Source organism: Halichoeres trimaculatus, unplaced genomic scaffold (assembly GCF_033239565.1).
Source record: "Halichoeres trimaculatus isolate MK-OKI-2021-1 unplaced genomic scaffold, fHalTri1.1 fHalTri1_scaffold_20, whole genome shotgun sequence".
NCBI lineage: Eukaryota > Metazoa > Chordata > Actinopteri > Labriformes > Labridae > Halichoeres > Halichoeres trimaculatus.
Window position 1 is genome coordinate 18,267,931 of NW_027437198.1, and position 23,191 is coordinate 18,291,121.

Below are 23,191 nucleotides of genomic sequence, written 5' to 3' on the forward strand. Positions count from 1 at the left end.
TCAGAAATTCTTTATTGATTTCCGAGGGGAAATTAAGTTTTCAGTTGTCAAATTTATTTATTTACTTAATTATTTTTTGACCCCCCCCCCCCCCCCCCCGATCTCTACATCTCAAACAATCACAATGTGACGTGCCCTCTCCCAGGTGCATCCTGGGTATAGTAGTTTCAGCTGCTTGGAGCCCGTTTACCTGGAAGATTCACGTGTTCAGTAGACTCGCGTGAGATGTCGTCCACACAGGTAAGCCCAACAAAACAGTGTTAACTGTTGGTTTGCCACTTTCAGCTCCACGTCATGTGGGTTGCATAGCACAAGTCATCGTGCTTGTGTGTGTGTGAGCTGATACTTTGCGTGCAATGTAGTGATATAATCTTGTGGAGCCGTTGTAGTTCAGGCCAGAAGTATTGTGCTGTCTGCACCATTGATACTTAATTTGACCATCATTCACAGGCAAACACGGTTGTTTCTTTGAACGTTGACATGTTTCTGGTTGTTCCAGATATGTTCAGGGCTCAAAGATGAACAAACTATCATCTGAATCTACATGTTGTTTGTCCCACACTTGTATAAAATGTTGCATTGAAATGGGATTGATTTCTACGTTTGTGATGTAGCTACCTTAACTGTCCTAAATCTCATTTTTTTTCAACTAGGTATTTCACTTTATACTTACTTATTAATACTCCCCAACAACTTTTAACACCTTAAAATACGTCTCCAGCCTTCCTCCTCAATTTTAAGCGAACCCCTGCCTGTCAATATTAAGATAAGTTATATAGCTTTGCTGCAAATAGAGATGTGCTCCCTAGAGGCAGATGTCCTTAAATTCCCCACAGGTCTCTAAGTGAGAGATTTAACACTGAAGCTCATGTTTAACCTCACAGAAATACAAGTGATACAAGTTTATCTTTAACCCTGACCTGGTGTAAATGATCCTTTAGTCACATAGGTGAGAATCTTGTTGTGGTTTCTCGTTATTATCAGGGGGCTGGATCAGTTTGGATAGAGCAGAGCGGGCAATATCTGTAATATTGAGTGCTTGAGCTATAAGATTTTTATATTTGTGTGCTGCAAATATGAAATCATTCTCCTTTCCTTCCTCTCTATCTGTGACTTTGATTACACAGAGAGGGGCATTGCTGGGCTTCAAAATCCACCTGAAACTGATCTGTGAGGGGTCTGGTGTATCACAGAGAACTTGCACAGACACTCTGCCCTCAGCTGCCCGAGCCTCTAAAATAAGCTGTGCAAAGTTCAACCTCAGTGAAGCTTTTATCCACATGGACCGCTTCTCCTTTCCTCAGGCTCTGGCTGAACACATCCTCTGCTTGGGCAGAGATAAGAGCATGTGGAAGGTGCATTGCAGCCTCATATTTTTTTAAGAAACAACAATTAAATAACATTTCAGCTGGAGGCAGACTTAAACAGACACTATCAGCAAAAATGAAATAGTTACCAGTCAAAATCTCTTGTGAAAAATATTAGAAATATTTGTTGGAGCCCCTTATAATTCAAACCAAAGTGTCAGTCAGTTTAATTTAAATCTGCAGATTCTGAGATTTTTAATGGAAAATTTACTTCAATCAACTGGTTTTGTCTTTGAAGTTGTTTGATAAAATTTAAGATTAAATTTACAGTAAACTCTTTTTCTGAGAAAACTCCTCCTGTCCTCACTGGCTCTTTTGATGAATGCTCCTCATAAATATGTATGGTAGTCAGTCTAACCCATTTCAGGCTGTAGTAGACTTGTTTGGACTTATGTGTTTGAAAGTATCAGTAATCATGTTAATGACCACATTCTCAGACATCATAAAACCCCCATTAAAGCTGTCATATCCTGCTGCCGCACGCAAAGTTATGCCTAATTCATACTTTATTGCATTTCATTCTATTTGTGAAAATCTATCATAAAACAGTGTTTATTAAAGCCTTTGAGCCTATTAGCCGGATTAACTTGGAGATGTGTTTGCTCTTTAAGCTCCATTTGATGCACAGTGGTTGAAGGATGGTTGTTGAAGGCTTTTTTAATAGTTAATAATTAGGATATTTATGTTCTCCCCGAGCCAGCTGAATACTGTAATCACTGAGTGTATACAGACAAGTGGTGGTGTGGAGGGCAAGCTTTTAAGTAACCTATTCTTCTGAGTTTCCAGACGCTGTGTTGGGTTTGAAGTAAATTATCACAAATTAATTACATTAATTTGATGATGATATTATTATTATACTAATACTGGGTATCATTATGAGTAAGTAGTGCATTTAAAGCCAGACTGAACCACTAACAGCTCAGCATGTTGCGCTCTTCAGAGCCCTGATGTCTGTGGCTAATGTGGATTTTAGCATTCACTACTGTCAGCAACATGCCTAAATAGCTCATTCGTCTTAAAGGAAGCCCCTCCAGACCCATTTAACTTATCACTAAGTTAATAATCAGAGACTGATGTACTTCATATTGTTTGGACTTGATTATACCATCATTTGATTGCTGGCATTTATGGTTTACATATAAATGTGTTTTTGCCATTTGAAGAGCATGAATAAACAAAAAGCTGCAACACTTCTCCAACGATAAATGATCAAACCCGTACATGCAATAATATCAAGGTAATTGCACCGCACTGTCCTCAGCAGTGTTGGTATCCTCATACCATTAGTTGTTTCCATCGTGTGTGTGTGTGTGTGTGTGTGTGTGTGTGTGTGTGTGTGTGTGTGTGTGTGTGTGTGTGTGTGTGTAAAGGAAACAAAACAGAGTTGTACCCAAAGGTCTTTTAGTAATCATGAGTACAAAAGTGTTTAGCTCCACTTAAGAGCTTTTGCCAAGATTTTCTGCTTACTCTGAAAAACACACATTCACACACACATAAAAGGTAGGGTTCAGAATAATGGAAAGTCAAAATAGTGCTAACAAATGGAATCATCCAAAACTGAGTGCAGGAGATGCATGACCCCTGTAACAGCACTGTTTGTGTATTTTTCTGATTCCAACCAGCAAAAAGGCTGTAAGGTTATGAGGGCATGATTTCATGTAGTTTTCCATGAAGACACAGAAACCTGTGTGTGCAGACTCTACTGCAGGTGTACTTTCCCTTTCTTACTTACAAATCATAGTGAGGGGGCTGTGTGTGCTAGCTTTTGTAGTATTGGTGTAAGTAGGGCTGCACAATTTGGCTCAAAACCGATTTCTTGATACACGATGTAAATCTCGATAGGGATGCCCCGATCCAACTTTCCTGGTTCTGATATTGATACCTTGGCTTTGGGTATTGACTAATACCTATATCAATCCAATACCAGTGTTAAATAATAACCTGCATGCCATACTGTGGAATAAGACAGGTAATGTTTTGGGTAAAAAGCAAAGTGAATTACTGAAGTTAATATTTATTTAAACTTTAAAATATTTTGATATTTAAATGTTTACCTGCAGTTTGGTAAAAATATTGCATAATCAGGGTATCCGGGGTCTTAAAAAGTCTTAAAATGTCTAAAATCCAATAATAAGAATATGGCCTTAAAAACTCTAAAATTCTCTTAAAATCTCATAAAAACGTCTTAAATACGATTCTTAAAGGTCTAGAAAAAAGGTTTGACTAGACTTGATGTGGTTTAAATATCATATAAGAAGAGGAAAGTGATGTTGAGAGAGGTTTCTGGCTTTAAGCACATGTGAGTAGTTCTGTTTGAGTTGATGTTAGCACCCCTGCTGGATTAGGTGACTACGCTTATGTCTTTGCTGATATGGTTCACAATAGAGAGGGTTACGGTGTTTGTAGTCTGGTCTACCATTTTTTTTTATTCTACTGTGGAAGGGGTGTGAATAATATTTGAATATTTTGCAAGAAATTTTATGTCTCCAATTTTCCTTCATATCTTTTGTACTAATTTGCTCGTATGGTTGGGAAATGGGTCTTAAATTTTATTCATTTTAGTCTTAAAAAAGTCTTAAATTTAACCTGTTGAAACCCGCAGAGACCCTGATAATGTTCAGAAATTCTATTCAATTGAAAACTTTATACCCTGTAGACTGGTAAAGCAGCAAAAAACAAAGAAAGTGCATCAGAGGTAACACTTAAAATCAAGTAGCCAAGACCGCCCACACCGATCCAGCTTTGAGGAGCACTGATACACTGATACCAGAATTGTTATCAGTGCATCCCTAAATCTTAATATTATAATCTTGCTCTAAATCACTTTATAGATTTTAAATTCAACTCTTTGATGCACAAAATGAAACCAGTATAACGATTCAAGCAGACCCTTCAGCTGGATTTTTAAAATCTGTATTTGCAAATCCAAAACCTGCGACTGACGAGTGCATGCAACTTTTTTCTCTCCTCTTCTAATATAAAAACATATCTGCGCAGCAGTTTTCTGGGTGGGCGGGGGAGTGTGCTGCCTGCTGTGACAGGAGCACCAGCAGAAAGTGCAGGACGTAAAACTCAAGAACATTTGTGTGACAATTTGTACTTGATGGTCGTGATATAATTATTTCTTACAACAACCCCAATATATTTGGTGGAACAGTGCAACAACTTGCGATATACCTAGGGTATTAGATATATTCCTACCTCTAGGTGTAAGCATTTCAGAATTTCTTTGAAGTCTTTTGTAAAACATGCAGTATTTGATGTAACTTTTTATTGCTAATTTATGTTTCCTTTTATTGCAACTGCTTTTCAAGCACAGCATGTATACACATTTGTCTGTGTAGGAGGAATAGAAAATAATTTATTTGGACATCAACTCAGGAGTTTCCTTTGGAACAACAGTAGCTCAGCTCTAAGTGTGTTTTATCTGAGTACAGTGCAGCCTTAGCTAATCATATGATAACAACAGGCATGTTTGGCAAGTCTAAAATAATTCAAAGGCTGTAAGCTCTACAAGTCAAAGATCCAATTCAGTCCCTGAGCCGGGGAAGAGTAATGGAGTTTCTGGGTTTTATCAGTCTTGCTCGAAATCAGGCTGTGCATTCCAGCTTAGCTTCAATCAGGGCTGAGTTTGCAAAGAGCTCCTGCTGTAAATGACAAACTGTAGATAAAGCAGGAGCTGCTCAGGGAGGGTGTGAGGCTTGTTGTGCTTGTGTTCAGCCAGCAGGATGCACTGCAGGCCCATCAGGCACAAGCTCATGTGTCAGGAAAAAAACGATCAAGCTGTAAAGCTCATTCAGCGAGTCTGAGAATTTATGTATGACGGAAAACAGCTAAAGCCTTTCGATAAATTAATATCTGCTCTTAAAGAAGAGGTTGGAGAAACTGCTGAGATTATCATGTTGCTTAATGCTTAATTGAAGCCAGGGTCTAATTAGTAAGCCATTATCATCCAACACAGGGACAATTCCAGAGTCCTAAAACTTTTCAACATAATGTGAATAGAATGTGGCCCTTAGAAATACATTTAAAGCTACTGCACTATGAAGAATTATCATCTGTGTCCTCTTGTCACAGATTCAACCACTGTGACCTCTTTTTAATTTTCATCCTGCTCAACATTAATTTAGCCAGGAGCAAAATCTCTGAATTAATGTCCCCTCATTCCTTTTTCTTTGCCTGTCACCCTCATTACATGCTGTATAAGTGCTGGGTGCCATACCCCTCACAGGGAAGATAGAAGTTCACGATGGTGTATCTGCTGCAAATTTTCTTCACTTTCATTCTGGACTGTACTGACTGAGACAAATGACGCAGCCTTAGTTATATAGAATGGAGTTGTGCATTGAGCATTGGGGCCCCTGAATGGATCCCTGTGGTTTTCATAAGAGCATAATTCCTCTGCTTGTGTCTGCACTGCAGGCTGGTGGCAGCTCTGATTGTGGCCACACTGCGCGGCTGCCAGTGTGAATGAATTGTTCCAAAGTGATGTCCTGCACAAAGAGCTTACCTGGAATCAAAGCGCAACAGATTTTGTTTCACTACAGCCGCGCCAGGAATGCTGCCGCTGGAGCACAAACACTGGCGCACCTGCGCGGCGTTCCCTGGCACGTTTGATGTCCGATGCAGCGAGAGCAGTTGCTGGTTTTGATTGATAATTCCTAAACCATTGGAGATGAACACTCACCCCCTCACCCTCCAACCCTCCTAATACTGTTTATTCTCTGTACACATTAACCACCAGCTCACAGTCTGTCCCCTCTCCCTCCTTCACTTTCCTTTTCAAGCTCCCTTTGAATTATTGAGCTCTTTCTTTCAAGGGGACCAGTTCCTCTCATCAGATGTGTGGGCCATCAAGCTTGCTTCACCGCTCCTTCACCCGTAGCTGCAGCCGCCCCGATGTTGCCACATGACATTGAGGAAATCACTCACATGTCCCTCACTTACTTTCCAGCCACTCTGACGCTTGCTCCCACTCAATCTTTTCTCAAGCTCCTACCCTCCTAACCCCTGCTTTAAATATCCCCATCCCGCCTTCAGGATTTCTCAACCTTTTTCCCTTCACCCGCCCTCCGTTTTACACCCCTGTCCCTCCTTCCAGCGCTCTGTTTTTCTGTAATGTCACGGCCCACTGCTGGGTGTCACTGAGTTGATGGAGGGAAAAAATGGAAGACTGGGGCGAGGGAGTGGCTTGACAGGAGTGTGTGCGTGCGTGGACAAGTCTGTGTGAGAGACGTGAAGAGAGTGAAAGAAAAAGCGAGACAGACTGAGAGGCAGTGCGACAGACATTATGCCTGTGGGGGTGTCTTGTGTAAAATGCTCCGTCCTGGTGAAAACACACTTGTCAGTAATTGTGCCACTGCTTGCAATAAAGCCACACAGCCTGCTGCTTGTGACTCCTCTTATGGTTTTCCATTACTGCCTCCCAAAGGATGTCACATAAACACAGACTGTAGTCAGTTTCGATTTGCTTATGCAATCTTGTGCCACCTGAAGCCAAGTACATTGTCTGGCGCTAATGTGTGCACACAGAGAAACGGTAGCGCACTGATTAAAGCGTTTGTAGTACCGCTACTCACATTTACCTTGAAGAAGAAGCCAAATGGATGCCTCGATCTGGCTGTGGAAGAAGAGCGCAGTCCTCTTTGTTGAAAACGAGAAAGAAAGAGGCAATGATGCCTTTATTCTCCACTCTGTTGTTGTAGCTTCATTTGGTGCCTCGGAAAGCACTGAAGCGAACCTCAAGGATCCCTTTTAAAAGCCATGCTAGCAGCCCATTTGATCTAAAACCTAATCAGGGAGACATTTCAGCTTGGTGCAATTGCGGCATTATGAGAGTCGATGAGACCTTACTGTTTAATACAATGATTTTCACGTGTCATCTCTCTTTATCGCTCAGGTCAGTCAATAGAATTGATTCAATCAACGGCACGGCACAAAAACACAAGCCAGAAAAAAAAAAAAAACGTAATCACCCTTTCTGTGGCGAAGATAATTCACAGTGACAGCCGCAAACATCTCAACCCCCCAAAAACACAGGCATTGTCACACAATTACCAAACAGGGATTTAGGGATGGAGGGCTTTGAGGTGTTTGTGTGTGTAGGATTCGGACTGTGAGCTTGGGTGTGAATTGTGTTTGAAGAGAAGACAGATGTGTGCTCAGCCACCAAGACAGTAAATTTAGTGGGAAGTGCTTTTGGAAAGACCCCCACAGCTATTCATACAGATTAACAGCAACAAACAGGCAAACAAAGCACAACAACACACTGCCAATGGACGGGCGCCAACTGACCGATGGCAACAATTGATTTATGTTGTATGGGATGTATGCAGGGTATGGGAAGTTAGGAGATTTGCACGAGACTTGCACTGTGCATGTGTGTGTGTGTCTGTGTGAAGTGAAAGGGCTGGGAGAGGTCTCCGGCATGAGTGGGTGGTAAAAATGCCCCAACTCCTGTGATACGTGATGATCTGAGGAGGAAGTGGGAAGTGGCTGATCCGGTCCATGTTATTAGTCGAGCTCTGTTAGAGCATGTAATAGCCTAACTGCGCAACAGGGAGTCGCTGTTCCAAGAGTCGACTCTGCCCAGTATGACAACCCGATATGGAAGATATTTGTAACGGTGCTACGGCAACATTCGCTAGATGGCTGTGTACAGGTATGTGTGTGTGTGTGTCTGTGTCAGTGTATGTGTGTGTGTGGCTTGCCCCACGGAGTGTTTGCATAAGTGCTGATTCTGCTCTTCTAAACCCTTCAACTCTGCATTTTTTCACACACTTTCCCCCCTGAGCTGTGCCCTCATCTTCTCTCCTCTCCTCATCGCCCCACAGCTTGCCTCCTCGCCCTTTGCCTCAATTCGTCACACATACCTTTTCATTACCCCTTTCCTCCCCTTGCAGTCCTGCCAAAAAAATAGGAAAAAAGCCTCCAACACCACTACTTTCAACAGGGAATTGTAAACAACAAGACGGTAGCGGGCGTCAACTATGGGGAAGTGAGAGTTTGACATTCATGAGACAGCTATGAAGCCTGGAGACGGTGAAGGAAAAAGAGTGTGTGCCGTGTGGAGTAGAGCACCATGGTGGAAGCACACTGTTAAATGTAGCTTGTTGTTTCAACATTTAAATATGAAATTAAGGGCTGCCTCAAAATTTTATATTAGTTCAAAAAATACATTTGTCATTATAACAGCAACAGGAGTTATCTTGATTAAATGAGATGTCTTGTGTCAACCTTTGTCTTAGTTTGGTTGATTTAGACTTGTTAGTTATTTAACTTCTTCAGGTAGTTTGAAATAAGTAATCTACTTATAGGGTCTGCATGAATTTTCATTACTTGTTAGTAAACACAACACTCAGACTGGGCCCCTCCTACTTGGCTCAGTGCCAGCTGCAGCGCACACCCACAGCCTCCCACAGTGACTACATGAACACACTCACTAGCCCAGCAACCACCTGTAGCATCACGTTTCTATGTGGGAGAGACTCGAGAGCCGTGCACCTGACATGGCATGTTAGCACAAGCTAATCGCGGGTATTTGACCAATATCTGCCTAGCATAAAGCTAATTCACGTTGCTCTTTGACCTTTCTGCAATGCCCAAAAGCGAGTGTAGTCAAGTCAAGCTTCTCTCTCGTTTTGGAAAAAACTTTTTCTGTTTGGCATTTTGTTTCACTTTGGTTGTGTTTTTCTTTCTCTTTGTGATGTCTACCATTGTAGCTGCTCAGGATAGCGTCTCCATTTGCTACCATCAACGTGTTGAGTCACTTGTGCACTGTGCTCTGTGATGGCTGATGTAACCACAGCTATTCTCTGTCTAGAACTTCCCAATACAACCAAAAAATCAACATTCAGACAGAGGAGAGGGTTGAGGCAGACACAGACACTGACACACATGTAAAGAGGCCCATAGAGGACAATTGAGCAGGATTACTCTAGTAAAAGATGACATTTTATTTGTAGGAAAATCCTGCACACTCTTCCTTTAGGTTCTTTAGGTTTTTGTTTGATATAATAAATCCATTTCACAGACATTCGGTTGGTGCCACTGAGCCACGGATAGCTGATCCATGCCATGGACAGTAAATTGTCAGTCTATACCACACAGCTCTTACAGTCTGAAGTCACCTGTGACACTGAGTATTAAGTAGAAGAATCTCATATCCACAGTGTACCCTCCTTACTTATGGTGACAATAACTATATAAATATAATTCACAAAGGCATTCTGGGTATCAACTTTAAGACTGGAGTGTTACTAAACAGTTGGAGGCTCTCATATCCACTGCACTCCTCTTTCACTCATGGTGACAATAATTTTTAGGTCACAATTCACAAAGGCATCATGGGTAATAACTTAAAATCTGTAGCTTTACTAAACAGCATGGAGGGGATAAGGTGAGTGGTAAATTAGGAACCAAAGTTACAGCAGTAGACCCCGGACAGTGATCCTCAGCTGTAGTATTTGACCATTAGGACCATAGACAAGTGTTAATAAGAAATGTTCATTTTTAAAAAAGAGTGAACTAGCAATAAAAGCAATTATTTTGAAGTCACTTATTACCACAATGCACCTCGTCACAGAGCCATGATGACATGGACATTTTTAATCCCATTCCCCCCTGAAGAGAGTGCAAAGCTCTACTAAGCATATTGTGACTGTCATGCAACACCTAAGTCCTACTTTAATGTTATACTCCCTTTCAGCAGACTCTCTGGTACAATTTGGTGTTAGTTGCAGGGTTGTACGATAATTTGTTACCTGACAGTGTTGAAATTATTATGACCCAGAACATGTTTCATATTCTGGATCTTAGTGTCCAGAATATTGCCAGGATCTGAATCGTACCTTTACATCTGGAGTTATATGGTGAAAACGGCCCTATCTCACAATGATAAAGAATCCTTGAAAAAAAAAAAAAACCTGGATCCAGACGGTGATCTGGATCACCTCAAAATGTTTTGTTGTGTTTTTTATTGACTAAAACAGACAACCCCTCCAAAAAACATAACAACCTTGGCAGAGGTAATTAAGAATTATCACAACAACTTCAGCAATCTTTTGTCAAATTGACATAGAATAACGTGCCAGAATAACAAATGCGCAAAATCACATTTTACAGTGCAGGTGATAAGAGAAGAGAGGGACATCATTGAGGGGATAACTCGGGAAAGAAAAGGACTTCAAAAAGAGGATACAGACTTTCCTTACAAAAGAATAAAAGTCTCACAGTTAGCATGAAAAAGTCTAACTCAAGGTGAAAATGTTTCTCTTCTGCAAAAGTGAAATTTAAGGCAGATTGAACGTCTGAGTCACTCCTGAATGTTGATCTTATCTCTGCGGAGGGCTCTTCACCTGCCTCCTCTGCCTTAAGATAACAAGAGGTGGCCAAGTGGCACAGAAGTATCACTACTTTTTGAAAAAATGGACATAATGTTCACAAAAAGGAAGCTTGAGCTGCTTAATCGCGGACTCTTAAAACTCGCTCTTATTTTGGTCTTTTAACTTTGGCTGCCGCCGCACTGGAGAGGAAATGTTGGATTGGGTTTATACACAAAGAAGCTTAGATACACATTGGAACATAAACACACACAGTCACACACACATTCACATGGCCCACATGGCCCACACTCCACCGTGTGTGCATGCTCATGCAAGCATACAGCATATTTAGCTAAGTAATAAAGCAGCATTGTTTAAAGAGGGAGAGGAAAAACAGCAAATGAATCAGTATACAGCCCTCATGCCAGGCCATTTTATGTGGCATCTGTTTTCCATTCCTTTGCTCGGCACAAAGAGCTGGCCGCGTGCCCCGTCTCTGTGGCCAATCTCTCTCAGCCAGGGTTGAGGTATGCAATCTGCATTGGGCTTCATCTCGTTGGAGCTCACAGCGGCCTGGCTGAACATGCCTCTGTCTCTTCCCAGCAGTTTGGATGGACATCTAACGGAGCGGGAAAAGAAAGCAACTGTTTGTTACGGCTCTACTGGAGAGCTGTAACACACTTTACAGTGTGCTGATGCATTATGGTATCATTTCTCCTTCATGGTCTGTTTCGTCAATACAACTCTGACTTTGTTGTTTTGATCTCCTGTTCCTCCACCGGCCTTTCTCTCTCGAATCATCTGCCTTCCATCTCTCTCATTTCTCTTTTCCTCATTCATAGTTCTGTAGTACTACAGGGATCTCATTAAGCCACTAACATCAAAAAATAAAACATACTGCAGGAACTAAATGAGGGATTTATATATTATAAAAAAATAGGTTGTAATGAGATTTCCTTTTCCCTTCTCCAACACTTTTCACCCTTCTCGTTCCTCCCTTTACTCATCTTTGTCTCGCTGGCTGCCTTTGTCAATTCAATTAATTTCAAACAGGCTTTATTGGCTTGACTGAGGCATTTTAATGGTGCCAAAGCTTTACAAAAAAAAATAGAAAAGAAAAAAAAACATGCTGCATTATATCAGCCTCTCCATGTCTTCTTCGCTTTGCAGCCTCAGCGCACCCCCTCTCTCTGGCTGCCAGCGAGCAATCACTGCAGCCAGCAGACAACGCAAAATATCTCCTTCCCCCTCGCCCATCTTCCTCAGCTCTCCGTCTGTTTGGGTATTTTTCTTCTGCTGTCCACCTGTAATAGCCCAAAAACCGGAGATATCCGTCCATTTGTTTTCCCATTAGAGATGAAAAGGAGCCAGAAAAGATGGATTGGAGGCTGAGGTGTCTGCATCTTTGCTTGTTTTACCTCCTCACCCTCTTTGTCCTCTCATCCCCCATTGGCTTCCTCCTTTCCACTCTCAGCAGGTGTGTGCGCACAGTAGCAGGTCTAGTTATTTCACCCTCTCCTGCAGGCTTAAGTCCCAGCTCATCATTTACGGCCAGCGTCTTTGTCCTGCAGCGATGAGAGAGCTGAAGCCGATCCAGGACTTCCTTTCAAATACATGTAAAGGCTGGAATCTGGAGGCCTGATCTGCTGCTGCAAAGGGTCAGATTTGTTACACACACAGGTGAGCTGGGAATGGACCGGGCCAAGGCGGAGTTGCAGGTCATGGAGACGAGTGGAGCATCCTGGGAAAAGATCTTATTATTTTAATCGATCAGCTTGGAGAGTGCGAGCAACACTGAAGATCTGCCAGTGGAGTGACTCCTGTCTGATGCTCTGAGGACTTCCACTGAGATCAACAAACTGCCGATGTCGATTGAGGAAGGAGAAGGAGAGACAGAAAGAGAGGAAACAGAGCGATGGGGGGAAAGCCAAAGAGAATAAATAGAAGGATAAAAGAAATCTTGATTTTGTCTGAGAGAGTATTGATTTTTTCCTCTGGGTTGGCCATGTGCGCACACCCTGTTATTAGTTTAGAAACAAAAAAGTAGAATGTGGGGAGAGTTGGCAGTTCTATGTGTGTCTCTGTGCGTGTGTGTGTGTTTTGCCTGACTGCACATTTTGCGTGTGTTTTTGTTTTGTGTGAGAGAATAGTGAGTGGCATGAGTATGAGGTGTGTATGTTTGTGCATGTGTGTGTATGTGCAGAGGCCTTGCTGTTTGACTGGTGTATGGGCCTGCGTGGTTTGGAGCCCCTGGCTGGTTGGAGATGTTGGGATTAGGGGGAGATTAGAGCGGTGATTACACAATGTCTTCGCTCTAATGATCCCAACTGTTTGTTCATCTTATCAGCCGCGCTGCACTGGATTCCACGACTGCCGCTGATATGAGATAACACGCGTCACTCCATCCATGCACCATCCTGCCCTATGGTCCCTCCAACTCCAACCAAGCCATCACCGAGCTAGTCAGAGAGAGGAGTGACCCGATCAGCGAGGGCAAACAAACCCTCGGGGGAAAGAGGGAAAAAAGAGGGGGACAGAGATGGACATGTACTGCGGGAAATTTCGTAGACAGAGCGGGTGACTTGCTGGGCTGACCTCTTGAGTCCACAGAAGCATTAGCTAGCGTGCTCATTGTTCACTGAGACAATACAGTGACCCCCCGGAGAGCCCTCAGTCTGCAGTGAATGTACCCACAGAGCTGTAGCATATTACACAGGGAGCAGTGGGTGGGAGCAGCGATAAGGTGTCCAATGTACTATGGTACACAATATGGTGTAAGTGCATGTTTTGTGGCTGTTTGGGAGAAATATGAGGTTATTTAGTGTACGTGTGTGTGTGTGTGTGAGTATTTTTCTGTAAACAGAAGTAGTTGGTTTCTTTCAGTGCGTTGGCCTATGAAATAATGGAGAGCATCACAGAACGGATGTGTGCTTTAATAAAGTAAGGATGCGCAGATTTGTGTGCTTAAGAGTGTTTGCCTAAATATTCCTGTGTGCAAGAGAGAATACAGTATATGTGTGTATCAGCATGTGTGTGTGCACTTCTCTCCATGCCTCCATGCCACTCTGATCTCCCCATTACAAGGTCGATTAAGCCACTAATCCCAAAAATACACGCGTCCAACAGCACGACACCGGAAAAAAAAAAATCTCTCCCAAGGAATAAATGGCTGAATCTTCCCTTCCCTGTTGCTGGGAGCTTAAGCCACACACCAGTGCAGGGAGCTACAGAGCATGAGCACGGAAATGTGTTTTACCTCCATAACCACACAGGCAGGGGATTAACAGGCACCCTAAACCCCTGGAAAAGCAGCTACTTTTACACTTCCATGGCCTCGGAGGAAAAAAAATAATACACAGCAACAGTGACACAGCAGGAGCTTGAATGCCACATTAAGTGCCATTCATGGTGACTGGAACTCACAGGTTTGCTCATTTTCCGGCTACTCTTGGTATGTGTGACTGTCACACACGCAGCTGCACGAAACGTTAGAAAAGATTCAAAAATGCTGAACACAAGTTTATGAAATGGAGATAAAAATCACCTTACACCCATTTTCTCCCAAAGCAGGCAGCTCGTTGCTTTCATATCGTCTTGTCCTAATGACTACATGCTGGAAAGCAGTAATTAGCATGCCTTTTAACTAATGTATCCCTGTTGTCTTGAATCTTTCACTGTGTGAGATGTGGAGGAATCTGTAGGATCTTTAATTAGATTTCTGGTTCTTGTTTTCGAAGCTTAGGCTTCTTCAGGGAGCTGGACCAAAGTGGTTCAGAGGCCCTCAGAGCCATTCGGACTCCATCACCTACTGTTAATCTAACATCTGGGGCTATGCTTAAACTTTAAGACACAGCAGTCCTCATTTCTATTCCTGTAGTTTGATTTCATAAGAAAAGTGAAATTAATGTTTCTGTTCTTCTTCACAGTGTTAGAAACCTGCTTTCCATTCTATAATTTCTTTAACTCAAGCAAAGTTCGCATTTGGGCCTGTATACAACTTTAAATACACTCTCCCAATAATTGTTCATCTCATTTGTTTGCTTTGTTGAAATATTTCCTGTCAGGTGCTCTGCTGCAGTGTCCAACAGTTGCTCTTTATCCCAAACAGTGTAGCTACACATGCTGAGTGTAGAATAAATAATCTGCGCTCTCTGAACCTGATGAATGTTTTATTTATTGCCCTGGATGTTGTTCAGGAAGGGTCTGTCTCTGTTTGCTAAATGTTAGCGCTCTGTTTTCCTATCGAGTGCCAGCTCACTAACCTGAATGACCTCAAATGTTTGTACAACAAACAGACACTGGAGTGGCACAGTGAAGAGCCACTGTAAATACAAATATAAAAACAGAAAAGTATTATTAGAATGAGCCATTTTATTGAATAGACCCATTATAAATCCACCAGCCTGCTGGAAAATAGCCTGCTGTGTTTTACTAAACTATCAATGGAGACTTTTCAAGTGTCTGTGCTTGAGTTGTGTTGTACTTTGGTAGTTGTCAGTCAGGTTATGTAAAGGTTTTACGGTGGGTAAAAAAAGATGTCTCACCACAATTAAGAAGTCCACCTAAAAGAAATACAAGCAGGTGAACTATATAGAAGGATTATTTGTTTATCAACAATAAGTCAAGTGATGTGAGGAAGTTAACCACCAAAAAATGCAATTTTTAACTAATTATCATCACTTTGTCGGATGAGAAACAACTCCCAGCTTGAGTGTATGGAAAAGATCAGCAAGTGGATAGATATTAGATGGACGAACGTTTTAAGTGGAGAAAAACTGTGAAGTACCAAGACGTAACATGTCAATAAAAAAGAGACCCAACGATGGTTGTGTATTTCAGGATTACTAATAAAACTGGTTAATAGTTTGATAATATACCTGAATTTCACTTTAATTATAAAATCTTTTTCTGTTAATCATAGTTTGTGTTCACTTATTATCTGCTCTACATATATGAGTCTGAGTTTGGTCACAACCTCGGCCCATAACCAACGTTTTTATTAAATAAGCAAAGTTAAATCTAGATTTAGAATTGCTTATATGCGGCCAAACCTGGTTACCTGAGGTTGGATAAATACGGCACATTTGATAACAGCTGCAGATGTTGTTGGTGTTTCGGGGTAAAGTGTGACCTTGTTAACTGGTGTCTCTCAGCCATTAATCACTGATATGTTTGGGTGGTTGAGACTGTTAGCTCTGTAACAGTCAAAATTTGATAGACACTGGTTCTGTGGTATAGTATCATTTCTGACAACTGACCACAAAACCACCAGCTTACATCTTTAATTTAGTATTCAAAGAACGCTAACTCACCTGAATGAATGGAAAGCTGCTTCTGCAGTCATGGTGTGTGTCCATCTTTATGATAACATAGACTAATAATCCCTCTATTGGTCGAACTGAAAGTAAAGGCCTCCATCTGGTATTTCGATGGTGTGTACAAAATTAAAATCGTTCAATAAGACCTGCTTTTTAATAGTAATGTCACACCTAGACAATGCATAGCAAGACAGTTAACAATTCAGACTCCCAAGAGGGTGAGCATCATCACCCATGTACTGTTATCCTATCATGCAGCTTGTTGGTGGTGAACAACCACCAACTTACTAAAGACCATAGACAAACTAAAGATAAAAAAAAGGTTGATGTAAAGTATTGATTTCAATATGATTTTACTTAAAAATAACTTTAACTTAAGAAATAACCCATCCGATTCCTGGGTCAAAAGAAATCTATACAACGCCCGCCTTCAGCCTCCTTGTTAGAAGAATTGTCATTTGTCACAAACTACATCAAAATTTGATTCCCACGGGGCGGGTAAAAATATTGATTAACTGATGCATTGCAGTAGTTCCCCACCCAATTCAATACCAATTCAGCAAATCCTATGAATTGATGCACTGGAGGGCAGAGCTGGATTCAGTGGGGGGCGCTGTGCGTGTTATTCGAGTTGTATGGACAGATACCGCACAAAAACAAATAACAACGAAATGTCAATCAAAGCAAGCAGAACCAGCATGGTAAAGCTAGTTCCTTCAACCTTTTGAGTTGTTCTAGAGCTCAAAAAGGTGAGATGACACACGACAAATGTTGACATGGGCATGAAAACAAATATTTATAAATGTAATTCTACTTCTTACCGAATCAACATCAAAGTGTTTGAATCAATATCAAATCGAAATTAAATCGAAATTGAAACTTAATCGTAACTGCAACTTAAAGAATTGAAATTTAATTGTAAGGTTCTTAAATACTCAGCCCTAATTCCCACTGAAGTTAACAGGAAGATAACAGGTCTTGCTTACAGTCGAGTATAGCTTGCCTTTGTTATGCTCTGGCATGTATTGCTTCCCAAAAGCTATTACATTTTTGATAATTGTACTTAATTGTGCTCATGTTTTATAAACATTTTGGTTCAGCAGTAGAATATCTGTATTTCTGGAGTTTTGTGCCTTAAAGAAGTCAACTGATGCGTTTGCCTCCATCCCATCCCATGTCAGCCATCGACACACTGAGTTCCCATGTCCAGTGGTAGTATACTGTAAGTCATCTATTCCCGTGGTGCCTGCTGTAACACCCGTAGCTGGTGGGGTTTCGATCGGTTCTGCTCTCCAAGGATCCAGTTAACATGGCTGACCTCCATCTCTGCAGGTTGTGTGCTTTCAGAGGTCTCTGTCAGTTTGTGAGTCGCTGGTTGATGTATATTGCATCACCAGGAGCAGCCCAGGAGGGACCCTGTCATGACCCCTCTAACTAATTAAGTTGTAATGAGTCAGAATTCTTGGTTCTGACTGCAAAAATATGTGAATCCAAACAACTTCTAATGCCTTGCATATTATAATCATATACTTTGTAATCTTATCAGACCGGCCCTTGATAGGAAAACACAGATTTGCCAGTTTTGTGATAAATTAAAACTAAGCATATGGATGGTGATAAAACTAATTAGCATCTGGCTTGCTGAGGTAATTAGTATGAAGCAACGCAAGTGTAGACAGTTCATTTGTCCTGCTTACTTATTGCCCATGAATGCGTAATCAGCCATGTTAAGGGCACAGGTGATGTATTGTAGTTGTGCAGGCCAATCATTAATAATGGATGTGCGTCACCTCTTCTGAAATTCTCATCAACTGCAGAGTGAGAAAATCCACCAGAGGTTTAGACACATTAAAAGTAAATTACATGTAAATTATCGCTCTCATCTCACCAAAATAGACATCAGTATCATCCTCTCTGGTTAATCCTCCTTACGTAATGATTAAAATTGGGTGTGACTTTGCTCCATTTTTAAATAAAAGGCCCCCTCAAATTAAAGGGCTAATGTTAACGGTATTAATTATGGTAATAATATGTTTAATGCGTCAGATGTATCCCCATTAGTGCTTGATTTAAGCTAAATACCTGGTTTATCCTTGATTATCTTTTAATGAGTAAATAATTAGTGTTTTTTTTTCTTTTAAAAAAAGGCAAAAGAGCACAGGGTGCTTTAACTGTACTGTGACAACCACAAAATTCTCGTGACAGTATCTCTACCAAAGAACATCAAACCTGAAGAGAACACTTCAAACAACACAACCTGCGGTTAGAGAGAAATAAATAAATATTAAGGCTCCAAGGAGAAGCATTGTTCCAGCATAGACTCATGAAGACATACCGTCTATTCAGAAAGAATTATTCAGACTCTTCACTGCATATTTTGTCTTCTCTCTGCTCTCTCAGGAAATCTCAGGAGAGCAGATGTCGCCTGTGGGTGTATGAGCATGTGTATGATTTTGTTGAGTATTATATATTTTTTTTAGTTGTTGTTGTAGTGTAATTATATGGTGCACTTTGCAGAGTGCTGCTGCTGCTCCAGGTGACCAATCAATGAGTAATGAGAGAGCCACGGACCTGTAAGAGATTGACTGCAACCCACGACCCTTTATTCTCATTCAGGTCTTAATCACAGTGGTCCCTCAGGATACCATAATGCATGCCTGGAAATGTTTGGGCCCCGTTTGACTCAACAGGGGTGTGCACTCTCCAGACCTCATCCCTCTCCCCTCTCCTTCTACCCTCCTCCACTCTCTGATGGAAGTGGAAGGATGGAATTGAAGCTAAGATGTGGATTGTAGTATACCTGAGGGGGAAAGTGGTCCTATAAATGGAGAAACCAAATGGCTTGTGAACAGCATTTTAACCTGTGGACAAAGCCTGCAGGTTAAAATGTCCACTTTCAATTGGTCGGGGTCAAGCAGAGAACGGTGGAGAGCTTCAGTGAAATCATTAATGAAAACCACTGCTATCTACAGGCAACCTCATTAAGTCAGGGCCAGTGTTTAATTGCATTTTCAAAAGCCTTTTCATTTGATCGCTGTATTTTCGTCTTTGCAAAGCAGCATGGGTCTCTGCTGGAAACGCTGCTCCGTCCTGTGTCATTTCTTATGTATGATTAATATTCTGCACGGGTTCTCCTCCGCTTTTAATCATTCTGGTCATTATGAATGTTTGGCCTTGGCACACCCGCACGTAGCAAACCTCAACGGCCAGTCAAGCCATTGTGGGATTCTCATTCGACTATTTAATAACCGCAAGGATAAATTATGTCTCTGTCATTGCTGTCAGAGCTGAAGTCCCCAGTTTCTCTGCAGATTTTATTCATTTGGAAGAATATGGAGGGAAATGTTTTGTTGCCCTGAATTATTTAATAAAAAAACTGTAGAGTCAGTTTATTCCATAGTGATAATGCAGAGTACACCTAAACTCAGAATGTTACCACAGTAACAGCGTACCCAGGAGAAGTGCGAGATAAGGAGAAAGAGAGGGGAAGATGTTGTAAAAGTTACTTTAAGTGTATGAGAAAAATTAAGATGCATGAAATATTCAACAGTTAAGGGCTGCAGGCAGTTTTTTTATACACAGAATTAGACACCTGCACCCTGAAAAGAGAGTGGAAAAGAGGAGAGCGTCAGATAGAGGGAGAAGAGAGAAATGTTGATTGAAAGGCAGAGGAGGAAGGGATGAATAGAGTGTGCCGCAGTGAGCCTGTCCCTCAGGAGCACATTAAGTGAACAGTTTGTTGGTGTGTAGGTGTGTAATGTCCCTTTGTAAAACCTGCCCTTGCTTCTATAGCAACACGCCTCTGTGGCTGGATGCACCGCGTGCTCTCCGATAGCCGCCGTACTCAAGTGTTCCCACACTCCGTCACTAAACCGAAATAATAACATTGCGCTCCATTGTGCATGAGCTACTCTTGTCATTTCATTCTCCCATTGAAAGTGCTTACTCAAGAGCTTATTTGTATGTGAAGTTTTTCACTCAAACTCATACCTGTGCATTTGAATATGCAATCATATGAGCCCTCCCCCTCCCAGAGCCACACAGGAAAACTGCATGATAAATGCTTCCCCTCAGGCAGCAGAGGGCTGATTTTAAGGTCTGTTAAGTAATCCATGACCTCTATCGGCCTCTATTGGCAGTCAGCAGGAATTGCAACAACATTAATAGAACTCATCTCTTCTTACACAGCAGATGCCCCCCCCTTCATCCCCCTCCATCCCAACTGCTCCTCCTCCCTTGATCCAAGGTGGTCTGTGACTGAAGCAAACAATGAAGCCATACGCTCAAAGTGAGATGAATAGGATGGCTAATTAAACCGGAGATCCAACAGAAACAGCCCTTAAAAAGGTAATACATCAGAATGCAAATTCAAAACACTGCAATAATACTGCTGTGTCATTTGCTTTTTTTTTTGCTTTTGTTCTGCTTTTGTAGCTAAAATGTAAAAACAAGTGTCAAAAACAAGTTGCTCTTCCCCCAAAGCATCTTTTATAAACCAATGAGAGACAGAAACAAATGAAACAAAAGTTTCTGTTTTCATAAGAGGGGGGGCTTTTAGTTAAAGGTAGAGTCTGCAGGAGTTTCCTAGAAAATAACATTTCAACTTTTACAGGAATAATCCAGCTCAATCAGTGTCTCTGTCTGCCTTGAACCCTCCCCTCAGCCTGTGTGTTGATGCATAGTTGTATCGGACATTTCTGGGCAGAAAGTAAGCATGGCTACATCAGCTTATCACATAACTTCCAGTGCGCAAGTGACTTTGCATGTTTATTAGCGAGTGGAAGAAGCTATCCCGTGCAGCTACGACAGTGGACATAGCACAGAGGAAGAAAAACAAAACTGAAGTGAAATGAAACGCCAAATAGATCAAGCTTTTTATTAAATGTGGGTGACACTTGGCTCGACTTTCACTCACTTTTAAATATACGTGATTAGCTTGTGCTAACACGCTAAGTCTGGTGCAAGGCTCTCAAGTCTCTCCCATGTAGAAACTGCAGGTGGTTGCTGGGCTAGTGGGTGTATTCATGTTGTCACCATCAGGGGCTGTGGGTGTGGGCTGCCGCTGCCACTTAGCCAAGGAGTAGGAGCTTAGTTTGAATTGGTGTTAGCTAACAAGTAATGAAAGCTCCTGCAGACCCTACCTTTAAAAAAATCGTAAATCTTTATTATTGAATCATGTATTTCAAAGCCGTGTTTACATGACAACATTTCATCTGAAAGCGCTAAAACACAGTGGAAAAAATCTGCGTTAACACAGAAACGCTAAGAGACTGAAAATGCTGTAGTAAGCATGCCAGGCCTGTAGTTGGCACAATAACTGTATTGCCCAGAAACTGCTTTAGAGAGATCTCGACTGCAGTAGAGTTGAGCCGATCATTTGGGGTATTGAAGAATACTAAGTGCAGAAGTGGAGCAAAAGATGCTCACTGTTGAAAGACAGTCAGCAGTTTCAGCAGCACAAGCAAAGCACGGTAGTCTGCGAAAATCGTAACAACGGTACTGTTGTATTGTTGTATGCCCTTTATACTGAAAATGCTGACTTACTATTTACATAGCAACAGTGTCGGCAGCGTTTCAGAAAAAATCCACGCGATTTAGGTCGGCTAAAATGCCTTTTCCATGTTAACGCAAGGCCGAAACGCAACAAAAGTAAACGGCCCCCAAAGCTAGATTGACTTCCGATTGTGTCTGTTAAAGTGAGACTGCAGTCATTCTGTTTACAATATGTTGTGCACAATAACTTAACATGAGCTCATCTGATGCATCTTAAACTCTCTAAATGAAAGATGTTATTTCAGTGTAGCTGTCAAATGAGCGACCTTAGATTCTGTCATTAGACAGCTTGCATGTTTAGCTCCTGCTCGTTTGGTCCCACCGCCACATGGTCAGTACTATGCCTTGGTGTGGAATATAACCAAAAAAAAAAAAAAAGCGCATTGTCTGCTCATGGCAGATGGACAGATTGTACACACAAATTTGCCTCTCCCTACACACACACACACACACACACACACACACACACACACACACACACACACACACACACACACACACACACACACACATGCAGGCACATTCATTGAGTTATTTTTGCTGCTGTGCATATTTGAGATGTCTGAGCTTGGAGCAAGGAGCAGTGTGCAGAGAGAGCTGCTTGAGTGGATGTGACTTTGTGCTGCAAAGCTCCTGATAAAGCCACTAAAATACTTCTTAAGCTTTACGTTTACCCCCAAACATGTCATCTAGGATTAATTTTTAGGCTTTAGTAGCTAAAAAATCTATTACCAGGCTCAATATAACTCTGACTTTTAAATGCCCATATTGGTTTAAGAACAAAAACAAAGTGAGTTGATTTGGTAAACAACCGTGAAGGGACTCATAAAGACTGATTCCCACTTGAGCACTCAACACCTGTCCTCTCCCAGAGCGAAATAATTCTTCCGCTTAAACATCGTCTTTCAAAATTAAACAAATCCCTCACAAGAATAGACTAAGTTTACTTTGAATCTCTGCTTGCAGGGAAACAAACTGCTATGCAGCATCTGTTACCAGCCTACTTGCCAGAATTGTATCACCAGTGTCCATATGGTCACTGCCACCCAATGTCACTCCCTTCATAACTTAGTTTTCTTAATTAAAAGAATCATTCCCTTTTTCTCCTCCTATCTTGCTGTTACTGTAGGTAAATTGGATAGAAATTAACGGGGAGAGACAGGATGAGACAGGACAAGTGACGGGCCCAAAAAGAAAAAGGCTGGTAATGAAGGGAAAGTGTAAAAAAAGAACAGCTGAGAGGGTACTTATTGAATGAAGTTTGTGTGGAAATTGAGTCTGAAAGCTAGGTCTCCTGCTGGCATGTGTGTTGAAAAGAATCTTGTTTACCATACTAATAGGCAAGCCTGTTTTTAGGGAGGTAAAAAAGAAAACAAGACCATGTCACAGCATGTGGATGCAACAGAGAAAAACTTTTTACTGTCAGGTATGAAATCATGACAATCAGATAATCTCCACAGTAAGCACGGTCTCTTTACATAATTCATTAATATTAACAAGGCATATTCTAGTTATTAGAGCTGTGAGAGGTTTAATAGCAATGTGATCAAAGTCTAAAATGAACATGTTTGTTTTGTCCCTTTGCAGCACACAGTAGTTAGGCTGCTGTAGTGTCTTCCTGCTCTCCTGT

At 41.5% G+C, this 23,191-nt stretch overlaps 1 protein-coding gene across 3 annotated transcripts in view; it reads left to right on the forward strand.

Moving 5' to 3' along the window:
• Positions 1-217: 217 nt before the first annotated feature.
• The window catches only part of adgrl1a (adhesion G protein-coupled receptor L1a), a 181,538-nt gene continuing 158,564 nt past the window's right edge, over positions 218-23,191 (forward strand). For 2 of the 3 annotated variants that reach the window (XM_074697407.1, XM_074697408.1), the window contains exon 1: positions 218-240. The gene's annotated coding sequence lies outside the window, so the exon portion shown is untranslated. Of the gene's footprint in view, positions 241-20,209; positions 20,356-23,191 lie in introns of those variants that run through there. The other variant, XM_074697406.1, reaches the window with a different exon arrangement.